The sequence below is a fragment of the Calonectris borealis genome, chromosome Z (genome assembly GCF_964195595.1).
Source record: "Calonectris borealis chromosome Z, bCalBor7.hap1.2, whole genome shotgun sequence".
Taxonomy (NCBI): Eukaryota; Metazoa; Chordata; class Aves; order Procellariiformes; family Procellariidae; genus Calonectris; species Calonectris borealis.
In genome coordinates, this window is record NC_134352.1 from 50,329,263 (window position 1) to 50,344,119 (window position 14,857).

The 14,857-nt window shown below is 36.2% G+C and overlaps 1 protein-coding gene across 1 annotated transcript in view; it reads right to left on the minus strand.

Moving 5' to 3' along the window:
• The window catches only part of ADAMTSL1 (ADAMTS like 1), a 461,995-nt gene that overhangs the window by 427,440 nt on the left and 19,698 nt on the right, over positions 1–14,857 (minus strand). The window lies entirely within an intron of this gene.

A 14,857-nucleotide genomic window follows, 5' to 3' on the forward strand; every position in this document is an offset into this window, starting at 1 on the left:
GGAAGCGAGACAGGAGATATTGCCAAACCATCCACTCCCATCTGACTGTTGAAGAATATGCTCTCAGTAATGCCTTCCCAGTCCCCAAGTACTTTTTATTCTCCTTATTCCATTCCTATAAATTATTTTGCAAAAGGTAAGGATCCTCACCTCCAGAACAGGGAGATGGAAATCAAAGTCATTTTTTATCATGCTTGGTAGCAGTTTTACCCAGAAACATTCAAGCCTGCAAAGCCTACAATGTTTCTGAACTATAACCTTAATAGTGTTTTCACTCCATAGCTGGAGACAGATCTTGATGAAAATTCAAAGGTGCATAAAAACAAAAAGGAAAGGAAAACACATACATCAAAACAACAAGATGTCAACCTGGGAATTGTCCTGCCTACTGCCCTAAATTAACTACCACATCTTTCCTTTTGAGTAAGTACCAGGGTTTGACAAGCCCACAGTGAGGTATAGAGCTTAAGAACTGAAGCAGAGTACTCAGGTCACACAGAATAGAGATCAGACTTTTATAAGATGCAGCCAATTAAGAGAAATTAATTAAGAGCTTGCTTTTGGCAGGCTAGTATCATTTAAATGTGATGTCTATTTGAGTTTGAGTTACACTCCAACCTGATTGGGACAAATCCATGCCACGCCACACCCTTTAACACTCACTAGGAACTAAAGGCACTTGTGGAATGCAGCAGTGTGCTGGGAACCTCTCTATCAATAGCTCAAAGTTAAGCAAACTGCCTGTATAAATGGAAGTCCTTTTCCTTTGCATCTGAAATTCAAAGAAGTTTAGTTAAAAATGCAGTTATCTCCACTGAAAAGGAAATACTTTTATTTTTATGGTAAGTAGTGCGGCATTCATGACTTTGGTAGATTATGTTAGAAAAAACAAAACAGTCACATCTTACCATTGCCAGTAAGCACTTTGCCACACAATTTTTGGTTAGCTACTGAACTGAATGGGACAAGGTGGGTGTAATATGAGGAAAAGTTAGGGAAATGCTGGATTGAGAAGGACTTTGGCATGATTCAATGGAATAACTGATGAGTTTCTAAAGAAAAAATAAAAAAGTGGGATTAGCCTGAAAAAAATATTTGCACTATATAAATGATTCAGAGTCCTATCCATATTGCTTTAAAGTCCTTAACTTAACCAAAAAGTTGTTTTGTAAAATGCTCACATACACCTATGCTCCCAGATCTCATTTATTCTTAGTGAGAAATTTTCACCTCTGAAAATAAAATTTTGACATTTTGCAAATTTTTAATCTTTTCAAAGTTTTTGTCTTATCCATGTATCCCAAGCCTATTCTGTCTTACCCCATTGCTTGGTGTGGGGTATTAATTGCAGCTTGTAAGGTAGGTTGTTACAGAACTTACGTTGGAGGTCAAATTCTATTTAGGTCTTCAAAACAGTCAGGCTTCTTCAGAGCTTGGATCAAGTCCCTGAGTAAAAAACACTCTTACATTGCTATTTTGTGATTTCAGTCTGTACATTGGTATTAAAAAATTTCTGTGTAAAAAAGTAAAACATCTGTGCTTAATTTAACTTTTGCTTCCATTTTCAACAAAAGACACGCATGCGACAAAAGACAACTGGAACTTCTGTCAAAATATTGCAACAAATGGTTAATTACCTCAGGTAAGAAAACACAATATGTATTATTACTATTCTCTGTTAAAAGATGACTGCATTCTTAACTTTCTGATTCCTGCTTGTACTGGCTTGTCTCTCTTTTGCCAATGGAGATTACATGCTCCGTTCATTTGAAGTGCAACACACAGTACACCTCACATGCCACAGAAGGCTAGGCCATGTGAGTTATTTTTCCACTATCAGTGATAAGTACTATTTATGCTTCATATAGTAAGAACTCTCAATCAAGTACTAAATTAAACGATTAAAGAGTAACACAAGTCAGTCTATTTTCTAGGCCCAGTTTTGCACTTGCAGAAAGCTGAGGGCACAGTTCTGATTTGAATCACAAATTTTGTCAGCTTGTATTATCAGTCCTTTGCTTTTTTTTTCTTTTGTCAAAAAAAAAACTTTTTTGAGAACCTTATTCTTAAGTTCCTCACGTCCATTATTACATTTTAGTCGTCTTTTACGAAAGCCATTTTATGTACAGAACTTACTGTAAGCGAAATACAACTATTTCACAGATAACTTGTTGCAGTGCATGCTTTGTACTATGATCTAATGTCAAATGTGCATTGTTAATCCTGTGTCAATGATTAAACTGAGTCCTTTTTCTCAGAAATTTTTTTCCATGATGCTAAGCTTCCTGTTGTCAGTTGTGTTACAGTCTTCTGGAAGAATATTTATCCAATTAGGTAAACAAATGGAGAGGCTGCTACATTGCCAAGACTCACAACAGCACTTCAGTGGACCCCCAAGCGTAATTTCAAAGTGTTTCTCCCACCTATAGACAACTTCGAAATTAATTGTCCGGAGTGATACAGTTACATTGCATGGATTTGCTCACCATATGCGCAATCATGCTTCTTGATGAGAAATGGCATATGTTAGCTATGAAATCAAAAAGGAGCTGCACAGATCCCAAGGGATAAGGAAACTTTAGCATTTGATTTGACTGAACCATACATTCATCACCATAAGAGATATTTGTCCTGCCAGTTTGAAGCTGCTTCTCCACATAAAGCCAAAACATAGTCCCCAGCCATAGCCAGACTTTTCAGAGAAGAGATTTAACAGACCTACGCTACTCTCGGGAAACCGGTAACAAAACTGAGGGAACTACGCTTTCATTCATATCAGGTAACACTTAACTGGCTCCTGGGTGTCTCACTGAAGAAACAGTGTTTTAGTCAGTAACACTGAACTACCCAGTAGCTGAAGTTGCTGCAATTTATTGTGTCCTGCAAAGCACTGGAAAAGCCTGATAATTATTTAAACTGCCTGTGACCTGTCTTTGCCAAGCTTCCCTTGTCCTCTAATTCCTACCAGAGTTAGCTGACTTGCTAATGAACAGAAAAATATCTTCATATGTCTGTCAGACCTATTTCCACACTTAGAGGCTTCTGATTACCTTTTGGTGCTTCCATCAAGTTTGACATCTCTGAGACATGTTTTTATAAACTGCTACTGTAGTTGGAATTTCTTTCCCTCTGGTATAATTAAGCTCCTGCCATGGTCAGTAATCTCAGCACACACAAGCTCAGTCATATACTGCGTTGTCCAAAATAACTCAGCCCACAGAATGTGGTTTCTATCAGACTAAAATTCAATTATATAGCTATAATTACCCATGCTCTTGTTAAGAGTAAGCAACAAACTACTTCGGCTATTACTAACCTTAGTGTAAGCAAGATCTTGAGAAAACAAGAATAGTCTTCTCCTCCTGAGGCTGAAAAATGAGTATGAGCATTAACACAGGTATCCATCTACGTAAATGGACTACTGAAATGGTCAGTCTTCTGATGATGATCTTAAAACTGATTTCTTCTCTTTGGAGAGTGATCTTCTCAGTGGGTGGAGAGGGGAAAGAAAAAGAAGAAAAGGAAGAGGTCCACATTTCTTTTGAATATAACTTTTCTAAAAAAAAAAGAATCTGAAATATCAAGATTATCTTGACCCAGTTCTGCTTACCCACTGTTCAAGCCATAGCAAGTGGATTTTAAGAAGAATGCAACATTTCACTGTTGTCCAGAGCAAAGTAGCCAAAAGCCTAGGCTCTTCAGACAGACCTTTAAAAATTAATATTTTTGATAATATAATTTTAACAGGTAAAAATACAATCTTAAATAAGAGTTAGTGAGAACTGATTATTATTCAGAATATAGACATAGTAATTTTTTTCTTTTTTAATGACTGGATCTGATTTGAGACTTCAAAGGGAGTGAGAGTTAAGAACCTTTTACTTCTAAGGCATTAAGACAACAGGTAAAATGTATTCATGATTATAGCTCATGCCAACAGTTATCTCAAAAATTTCAGAATTTTTTTTTTCTATCAGGAAAAAAACCCAAAACACAATCATTTGAAATTTAAGCAGAGCAAGTTGAGACAAAGCACATGGGAATGAGTACTCAGAGGATGCCTGTGACTCTTACAAAGCAGCTCAATGCCCTCTCCGTCAGGGTGTGGCCTCCCAGACTGTCACTGGGCCACAGATTTAGAGTGGTTAATTACCAAGATACCAGAAGTTAACCTACATGGGCTAAATTAGGAAGGCAGTCTTCCTAAGCTTACCATATACTGAAGAGAGAAAAATAGGCACTTTCAGAAAACAATTCACATCTTCCAGAAGGTGCATAAACCTGCCTGCTTTTGACAAAAAAGGGAGCCTAAAAAAGTTTTCACCTGTTTAAGAATTAAGCAGAGTGAATGACCTTTCCGTCCCAGCTTCCTTCTTCAACAACAAAGAACCGTACCATAAGACTTTGCAATAATTACTATCAGTGACAGCTTACAAATGAAGTAAGGGAGAAACAGATTCAAACCCCTCACTGTGTTACTCTTTGGCTACTCTGTAATGGGTACTCTTCTTTTTCTTTTCCTTACTGTGAAACAAGAAAACCATCCTGGAACCCTCTGAACAAAAGTCTTGGTAAATTGAAATATTTTGACAAAAAAACATTAGGCAACAATTGAAAATACGTTAGACAGGAACCTCTGTCTAACTCATTTTTAGGAAGAATATGTAAAGAAAGATATATTTTGTTTAAGTGATAAGATCTTACCTACAAAGTAATCACATCTCTTTATAATCAAGATTAGGCATCTATATCAGTCTTTTAATAAGATGGAAAATCCATTTGAACAAAGAAAACCTACCACACAAGCACAATTAAGGCTGAAATTCACCTTAGCCTTACACAGCACATGATGCTAATAATAGCCTTAAGAAGAGGGTTTTTACTATGAAATAAGGAAAATAGTATCCGTGTTTATGTTATACACCATGAGGCATAAGACAGCGTTGATTAAATTAATGACTTTATTTCCTTTTGAAATGGATTTTCTTTCTAAAAACGCATGTGCACACGCATCCTTGGGGCATAACTTAATCAGTACTTGAACTGAAGACCTCTGAATGGTAACCAGGGGTATTGGTAATTAAGCAAATCAAAGTGATGTCTTTCTTTATGTATTCGTAATACGTAGAAGAAGAAGAGTAAATGTAAGAATGAATTATGAAGAAATCCCTCTCTATGCCTTCTTGCCCAGCACCACATTCAGTGTCTCTAGTTTTCCTATTATCTAAGCTCTACATAAATTTTCAACATTTTACAGGTAAGTAATTAAAGTGTAGCGTACATTATACATATATAAATGCAGAGACAAGCAGTATATTTTTCTGTAAACTGAAAATACCCTTTCACTGAGGACTGGGAGTGGTAACACCCTTTTATTGACGTCAGTAAAAAGGGAAAGTTAAATCATTAACAGACGTTAAAAATCAATTTGGCTACTTCTGGCAGGTGAAGTCAGACATTTTATTATAAAAATGATGAATCTTTTGGCTCTTTCTTTCAATAAATTGATTTTATGAAATAAGGAGTGATAAGGGAGTTTTATGAAGTATAAACAGTATATATTATAAATAATAACACATGGCCCTAGAGCAAATGCCCTTGTGATTGATCACAGCAGCAGAATCCCTCGAGTGGCTTACAGCATAGTCACATTGGGATCATCTATTGTACGATCCATATGTTAACTAGATAACTGCCTAGTGTGGAAAATTTATAAAGTTAAGGCTAATGAAACCAGTTTTGTTTGCTAGATTTATTTCTCACTGCAGAGATGATGTAAATGGATAGCAGCACATGGCATGTCTTCAAGGGAGCAAACCTTACCTAATTCAAAGATACAACTCTTTAAAAGCAAAGAATAGTTTTTATTTCACCTTCAGAATGTAACCAGGAGAAATAAAATACAAACCAGAAAGCACTCACACTTTGCCCGCACCTGCCAGTTCGTAGTTATATCAGCACAGTTGCCAGAAGTGAAGACCGCCACATTTCAGAGCAAAGGAACACAGTGATTAACACCAGACAATACAGATTCAAAAACGCACAAATAAGTGAACAGGCTCAACAAGAGTTACCGTTCCAGTGTCCCAAAACAGTTTGTGCAGCCCGTGTAATTCAAGTAATGATGCAAAAGCACAACGCCAGATGCCCATATGTCAATAAAAAACAGTTACAGGACCCTCCCAACCATCGTAGCGGCTATTTCCACGCTCCCTGTTATGGGAGCAACCTGGTTCCAACTCCCTGTGGCTGAGTCAGCACTTTGTTTTCACTTTTCAACAGTGAGTTTATGGATTTTGACTCTGCTGACATTTGTTTCAGAGAGGAAAAGGAAAACTGGTCCATAAAGTTCCCAACGGCTGAAAAGCAAAACCAGGAATGCTTGTGAGAAAATTGAAAGCAGATTGCTGGGTGGACTCAACTGCCAGGGATCCTGGAGCTGGTAGGCCCCATTCTTACCACGTGTTACTACAGAAATTACTCTAAACGTAGCTTGCTACTAGCTCACTAGTAGCTCACAGGTAATGAGGCCTGAGAGAACAGGAAGAAAGCAGCAGCTTGTTATGCTAGTATGCAAAATGACAGCATGACCACCTTGTTAATCTTCCTCAAGCGTGATAAATAAAACTGCCTATCATTGCATAAGAAGAAATTGTTTATTCAAATGGTTAGAGATGTCCAGAAATACCTTATGCACCAAGCATCACCTGTTTCCATACACAAAATAGTGAAATAAGCTACTCTCAGACAGACAATCTATGCTGCATTAATGGACAAATTGTGAATTTTGGATGGAGGAAACAACATTCTTTTTCTTTTCATATTTTAGCACGTTACTATTTTCTTTTATAATCTTTCCAGTTGTGCTGGTGCCAAATATGTTATGAGGTAATGTTTGCCCCAGACAAGTCTTCAATTCCAGTCATCTGTCAAAGGGAAAAGTCAAATAGTGGTGCTTCTTCCACACCTGGTCCTTGAACAAATCTATTGTACTGTATCTTTATGACAACCTAGAATGAATTATCGTTTGCTTGCATTGGAAAAGCAATGGAGGAGATCTCATTGAAAAGCCTTCTATTCATCTTTGTCAAGAGACAGACTTGAACACAAACCTGAAGATATTAAAATAGCTCTTCTTCACCATTTTATCTACACCAAAGGCATTCCTCATCAAGCTATCTTATGGTTCACTGAACTCCCCACAAATACGTGGAAAGAATTTACATGTGGTCAATTGACAACAGCACACTTCACTCACCTCTCCTTATGTTCAGCTGGATAGTGACTTTCAACTGATGTCTGGCAGTTTTTAACCATTATTCCTTCCTTCTGCCAACTCTAGTCACATGTCCTTTACCTATTTGCATTGGACAAATAATTCTATTTTCTTTCTATTTTGTATTTAGACAGCATTTAGTTCACATGACGATCAGGAGGGCCTTTCGGATTCTTCAAAAAAAGGAGTCCAGAGCATGTGTAGAACAAATTCAGGAAAATATGGTATTACTATTCTATTCCTATTAATATTCTAAAATATGGTATTACTATTCTATTCCTAAGAACTATTCTATCCACCATTATTTTAGCAGCCCTATCCTTTTGGGAATATACGATATATGAAAAATAAATAGCCTTGATACACATTTTTATAGATTGTCTCGGTGATGTCCCGAAGAAGAAAATATCAGAATCACATTTGTAACTGCCAGACTGATTAAAAGCACTGCTTACCAGTTTTCAAATAAACTTGTATTTCCTTAGTCCATAAGTCTTCCAAAAAAGTGACTGCTGGCCACCATATTATTAACTAGTATTAAAATGAGTACTTATACGGTGTTAGACAACTTTGACACTTTGAAATTACGACTTAGTTTAACATTTTTAAATGGTCAATTAATTATATCATTTTTTCCCCAGCTAGAGGCAGGAAAGCAAAAGTTGTATCTAAAAATTATTAATAAAAATGCTTATTCCCTTTTATAATCAAGCTTTATTTTGCATGTCCTTCAATATCAAGCTATTTTTGATAGAAATAAAATTGATAGTTCTAAGTTTGCACATCAGATATATAAAATTACATTAAAAAGATTTTTAAGACTCACTGTCCTTATCTGAATTTGTAATCACACACATACATATACATTTACACACACACACATATATATATATATGCACATTCCTTTAAAGTGTGTTGTTATGAGGGGTATGTAGTTTGTTTTATTTATTTTACCTGAAAAAGGCATCTGTGCTAAATTCTGAACCAGTAAGATCACAGAACATGCAGTACATGCTGCTCAGGAGCTGAACATACCCACCATACCATACATGGTGATTTTGGTATGTTGGCTCAGTCAACTCTTAGAAAAGCAAAGGTAATATTCGTTGTTCCCAGCTAACATTCCAATAAATAGAGAACCTTTTCACAAAAAATGAAACTAAGCATGCTCAAAGCATTAAAAAAAAACTAAAAAATGCAAATAATAAATTCTTATAGTGGTTATATTCACTTCATGTCTAATCTAGCCTACTACTGTTCAAATTATTCAATGCTCTTCAATTTCTTGCCGCACAATGTCATCTAAAAACAGAAGAGTAATTCTGGATTCAAAAGTCTCAATTTCCTTGAATGAAGTGATGATCTTACTAAATATTTTTATCTCCTAGAAGAGCTGATCTAAACGATGTTCCTATACAATACAGGATGGTTCCCAAGCAGAAGTAACATGTGCAAACCTGCCTTTCTGCTTTCCCACCTACTTAAAATGGCATCACATATACCTTACAGAGTCAAAATATGTATCTTTGGCTAATTGCCCGTATTCTGGAATGTGTGCTTCATTAGTTCTATCAAATGTATCCCTCTGTGTTTAAATTTATCTCCTGCTGATACAGACCATCATACAAATGGCACTTTCCTTATATGCTCACATACCTAATGGATCAGCAATCAACATGTGGTTTTTAGCCACATGTGGCTTATGAACAACTCTCTTGCAGTGCTACCAGCTAATTCACGTGAGCAGCAGAAGACCTTGGCTAACATGGGGGCTGCTATATAATTCAAATTCCCCGATAGGGTGGAAGGACCTGCAAAGAAATCCCAGGATCCAGCAGGGTCCCCGTCCCATCATTCTCCCAGGACAGGGTCTCTGACTCACCAAGGTGTCTGGGATGTATTTGTGGCTCATAGCTACAAGAAGAGTTTTACCATACAACCCTGAGTTAGTGAGGCTGCCACTTCCATCTCCCCGTTCAAATAATCTTATTGTACAACAAAAACCATCTCTTGTACCATGTCAAAATGTTGTGCTTTCTGTAAGGGGTAGATAGTATTGGTTTTGACCAACAATGCTATTACTATGTAATTAAAAATAAATAATTTTGAGTCAATATATTGGTATCTTGCATAGCTAACTTTTAAATTTCAACACAAGCCACTGTCTAGCTACAGATTCTTTGGGTAAAACTGTATGGTGTAGATAAAGCAGAAGGTGAGACTAAGATAATAAAAAACCAGCGTGGTTCCTAATTAGAGAGTCCCATTTTCATTATATGTAGCAATTGCCTACAAAAGAATGTTAAGTTCTGACTGGTATAATACAATTTTCATTTATTTTATCTCAGACGTGCAAAAAAAACCCACAAAAACCCCACTAGTCACTCAGTATCATTTTGCTTATAATTTTTTGCCTCTCTTCTTTTCTGTCCCTCTAGATTTTCTGTGTTTATGGCTCACTTACATGCCATTCTACTGTATCTACTCTGTTCTACTATCACATTTGCTCATCACTGCTCTTTCATATACAGGCATATATCTATGTTTCCCTCGCTATTGCTTGCATGCTGGTGACTTTGATCCACAACATGCTTCTTTTTCCTCTTCTAGTCACAGGATTTCAAAGATAGACAAGCCACCACCTTCTAATTTTTAGGTGTTAAGGGCAGGACACTGTATAAAAAAAAAACAAACATCTCCTAAAATTTTCTATGAAATTGTGCCAGTGCACCTGCAGGATTTGGGGTGAGGGTGGGGATGGTAAGAACAGGAAAAAAGTCAGCAGAGAAAATAATATCAGCATTACAGAGTTTGAGTTTTTAATTCAACGGTGCCTATGCATTATTGCATTAAAATGCCACTGAATTCATACCTTGATAAATCAAGGAAAATGTGGTTATTAGATCTTCAGTGCCAATTAATTTATTCCAAGTTATGATTATTAATCCAGTTGTCTTTAGATATTTTGTATTTTCTAGCTTCTAACATAGTAAGAAAACACTGAAATCATAGCACTATGACAGTTCCTGATGAAGAGAACAAAAATATTTTTTCAAATATAAATGCATGCACTTGCAATTTGCTTTGATTAGAAAACAAAAGTTTAATGGAAGATTCAAAAAAGTTTAACTTTCTGTTAATACCTTTTTGTCATGTTTCTTTCTATTGAACAAAATACAGCTACAGAGAACACAGATCTAAGTATCCAAACCATTCTAGAGAAAATGAAAAAGACTGATTAACAGGATTAATCACAGTGTGAAATTTTTTTACCATACTAATCAAGACAGGCAGTTTAGAGAGTCCATGACAATGGATAATAATACAAAAGCTGATAACGAATTATTTACAAAAAGCAATTACCTGAGAAAGAGAAGAGACCCACTTTGGGGGCACTTTTTTTGTAGGGCTATGAGAGCAGGGCTGGATAGAATCACGTGGGTCACTAATTTCAGAAAGCTCCATAGCATGCCTACCACACACATACAACCAAACGCCCCTGGGAATGACGGTTAGAGACATCTCTTTTGTACAAAGTACTTAAGGTCACAAATAGGTGCACTTCACAAGGAAGGGAAAAATCGAACACATCGTTGGCACCCCTACAACAAAGAATTTGTTAAATGAAACTTCCCAGATGATCTTGAGAAAAGCACAGGGATGCTGACCTAAAAATCTGGCAAGTGGTTTAAGAGTGAGCAAAATGACACAACCAAGCACCAGGGAAGTTTTTCAAGTAAACAGCAACACTTGCACATGCAGCTCAACATCCTTCGAGCCATGGCAAACATCCAGCGCTTCAGAGGAATGTGGGTGGGGGAAGAGGGGGAGGGAGAAACAAATAATCTGCATGAGGAGAGGATGTAAATAATTCTTCGAAGATTCTGGAGATAACTAGCATCTCATCCTGTTATTCAAGGTTAAGAAGGAACAAAGTCCTGTTTCTATTATCACTGGTCTTGTGATACACTATCATTAAATCTTTGTATTAAACTTTGCTTTCAACAAGACATGGTATGTCATTGTGGGGAAAACTGTTTATTTTTGCTCGTAGGCTTGAAGAGGTAGGAGAGGAAGAAGAGAAAGAAACATGAGAAAAGCCATGAGTCCACACAAAATGCAACAGTTTTAGTAATTTCGTGAAAATAAGCTACTGCCAACATTAAACCAATCACTTTTCTTTCTTTCTTTCTTTATTTCTTTCTTTCTCTCTTTCTCTCTTTCTTTCTAAAATTAACGGATGAACTGTTAGCCAAGAGAAGTCCAAGTCTAAAGGCTGCACCAGAATAAATAAATATTTAGTTAAAGGCTTGTTCAAAAAAGGAAATACCTACCCCAAAAGATTAAGGGACACCAGAAAGAGTTATTTAAGTGTTTATCGTAATGAAGTTCTGGTTACCTTTTCAGTTAATTGTTTCTGTCCATACTTTGCTCTAAACCCTTTTCCAATGTGCAGTGTATTATTGCATATAACTATTCAAAACATTTCCAGTGAGATTCCTGTGCCTGCTCGTGAACGTTGCTAGAGGAATTCATTAAGTGAAAATCCTGGGTCATCCTCCATTCTGTTTTCATAACTTCCTCTGAACCATTTCTTTTTTCATTTTTAGAATTTTCTCTTTCTTGGAAACAAAACACCATTTTCCAAAGTACTCCGGTCTGAAGATAACCTTGCTAGATCCCTGGTTTTACAAGCATATATGATTTGTAGTGGCATGACAAAAATCATGGCATAATGTGAAGAAGATACCATATTTAAAGAAACTGTTTCAAAGCAGTAGCTACACACTCTAATGAGGAAATGGCATAGAATAACTTCTATTTTGTTTGCTTTCTTTGTTCTCATAGTGTTCAAACATAAAAGAACAATGCTGTTTTGGTTTTGTTAAGTAGTTTACCACTGCAGTTAAGAATAATAAACACATACTATCTATGTTCATTTAGTCCTGTGAATTATCTAAACAAGCTTTCCAAAGGCAAATCTATTCTTTTTGACCAACTACTTAAAAATAGTGATTTTATGATTAATTGTTATAACCTGAGAAGTCAAACTACTTGTTGCTACTAAAGAAAAACACAATCTCAGATTTCATATTGTTTGACTACATTGTACTTAATTATTTAAAAATACTTTCAGATTAATTCTGCCTAAAAATTCATACTTTCTTCTTTTGTAATTCAATGACTTTTATTCTTGCATCCAATAATCCACAGCAAACGCACTGTAAACCCTCAGCTTTCAATGCCCTGCAGTGATTTCCTACTTTCCACATTGAGTTAAAAAGATGAAAGACATGTTCCTTCAGCTCAGCTATGAGAAAGTTAAAAGAGATTTTCTACCTGTTGTTGACCTCAGTAAGATCAGTGACACGCTCATCTAAACCAATCAGACAGAACTGGGAAGGCACAGTTCCAAACATTTACTGTTTGATGTTCCATAGATAGTTTGCCCCCCTTTATTTAAAAAAAAAAAAAAAACCACAACCCTGACATGAAACCATCTGAAGTGATTTGAAGCTATAATCCCAGTAATTTCATTCTCTCCTCATTGCTATAAGAGAATCCTTAGAATCTCTGAACTTGATCTGCGATTACTAAGAAAGAAGTCATACTGAGAACATAAGGGCAAGGCTCACCTCTGAAACGCTGAAAAAAAAGCTCTAGTTAAGTTCCTAGCTTCAAAAGACACTTTCAGATGACTCTTGCTAACTCCTTCACAACTTTGAAAACTTAGCATCAAGTGAAGAAGCTGCTGTTAAACATGAAGCAAAAAAAAACATTTTCAAAATTTGACAAATTTAGAATCCACCCTTTTAAACTAAAGGCACACAAAACCACGTCTTACCAATGACGTGGAAAGTATATCCAAGTTGCCACATGACCATATACTCCTTCTAGTCATTCTAGCACACTCTGAAAATTATTTAAAATGTCTTAACTTTTAAAATCTAGTATAAGTTATTTGTCCTTCTAAGAGTTACAAGTATACATCCCAGAGCTTTTAAGAAACTAGGAATCTTTGGATCCCTAGGCTTTAGATCTCAGATTAAGTGGGAAAACTTCTATCAGGTTGAATTAAGTTCCATGTTATCTTCATCTCATAGAACCATCTATCTCTTTCTAACTTAGGTCATTTTAAAAACCCATTTTGGTCATTTTGGAATATTTAGAAAGAGTAAACAGAAGTAAAAGCCCTATAAAACAAACCAAATATGAACACCATGAAGTGTTTTCCAAAGTACTCCTAAAAAGTAAAAAAGAAAAAAAAAATCCTCCTACTTTGTTAAAATAGGATGTAGTAGACAAAAGTAATTGCCACAAACATTATTTTGGCCCTAGAATATTTGACAGTGCTTTTTATGCAATGAAGAATCTATTCTAAATTCTGAGTTGATAATAGATGCCACTGTTCAGACAAACACTGCCTACTGCAAGAATTGCAAATGTGCCAAAAACTCATATTCAAGAAATGAAGTACAGCTGTCAAGTTCAATATCTCCACTGCCAATTTTGCTTACTATAAGGTTTCTGTATTACAAAGACAATCAGCTAGACACATACACCAATATAGAACTGTAGATGGAATTTTCCATGGAAGCGGTATCTCCAGAGGAAAGGATGTACTGCCAGTTCTTTGGCTTCTGTCTCCTGTATTTCAGCTATTCTACAAAGTGTTGACAAAAGCATTAAAGCACATAATTAAAAAGGAAGAAATTTCTTCCTAATTCTGTTTTACAAATTGCGTTCCAGACCATGATTTTATCCAGTATTACAGACAAATTTATCAGCAGCTGTAATCCTGAAAAAAGCTGGATATCATGACTAAAGCAGGGATAGTGATGGAAAGAGCACCGAGAAGGAGTTTGAAGGATATGTGCTCATGACTGATTCTTTACACAATGCAGACTTCGGGGAGGAGACATGTAATCTTGTTATTACAAGTAAGAAAAATGCTCCCAGTAGATCCTAAGCTGAATTTCAGAGCTGACATGTGCAAAAATGTAACTTCAACTACTTTAAACATCATTTTCAGGTGTTAATCCTGTAATCCAAAACATTCAGCTAGCAAGAATGTAGCTAACAAAGGTTCTGCCATTGAAGACTGTGGTTTTCACAGTTGTTATTTAAATTCAATGTTTTCTGAAGAACATTGCAAAGCACTAGGTTGTGTTGTGCTGTGCACTGCCTAAAGGACGTACAAATCCCTGCTTTGAAACCAATCAAAAATCTAAAAGACACAAGAAAATATAAATTCTCATCTCTGGTTTACCACTAGAAAAATTGTATAAAGAGTGTAAAATATAGGGTACTTAAGAGATGTTAGAAATTCAAGACCTCTGCTTGACCCTGTGGCAGGATCCGTGAACAAAATATCACCCTCTGAGTGCAGAGTTGTATGGGGACAGGAGGAAAAGTCTGGAGGTAAAAGGTTTTTAAGAGGCTCCAATTCACAGCCCAAAGGAAAACACCAGTAAGATGTAGGTCCAACATCACTCTTGCATTCTCACGTTTCTCCATTCACCAGTATCTAAGGAGTATGCAAAAGACAAGCAGGAATCATTTTTCCTGTCTTGCTGTCAA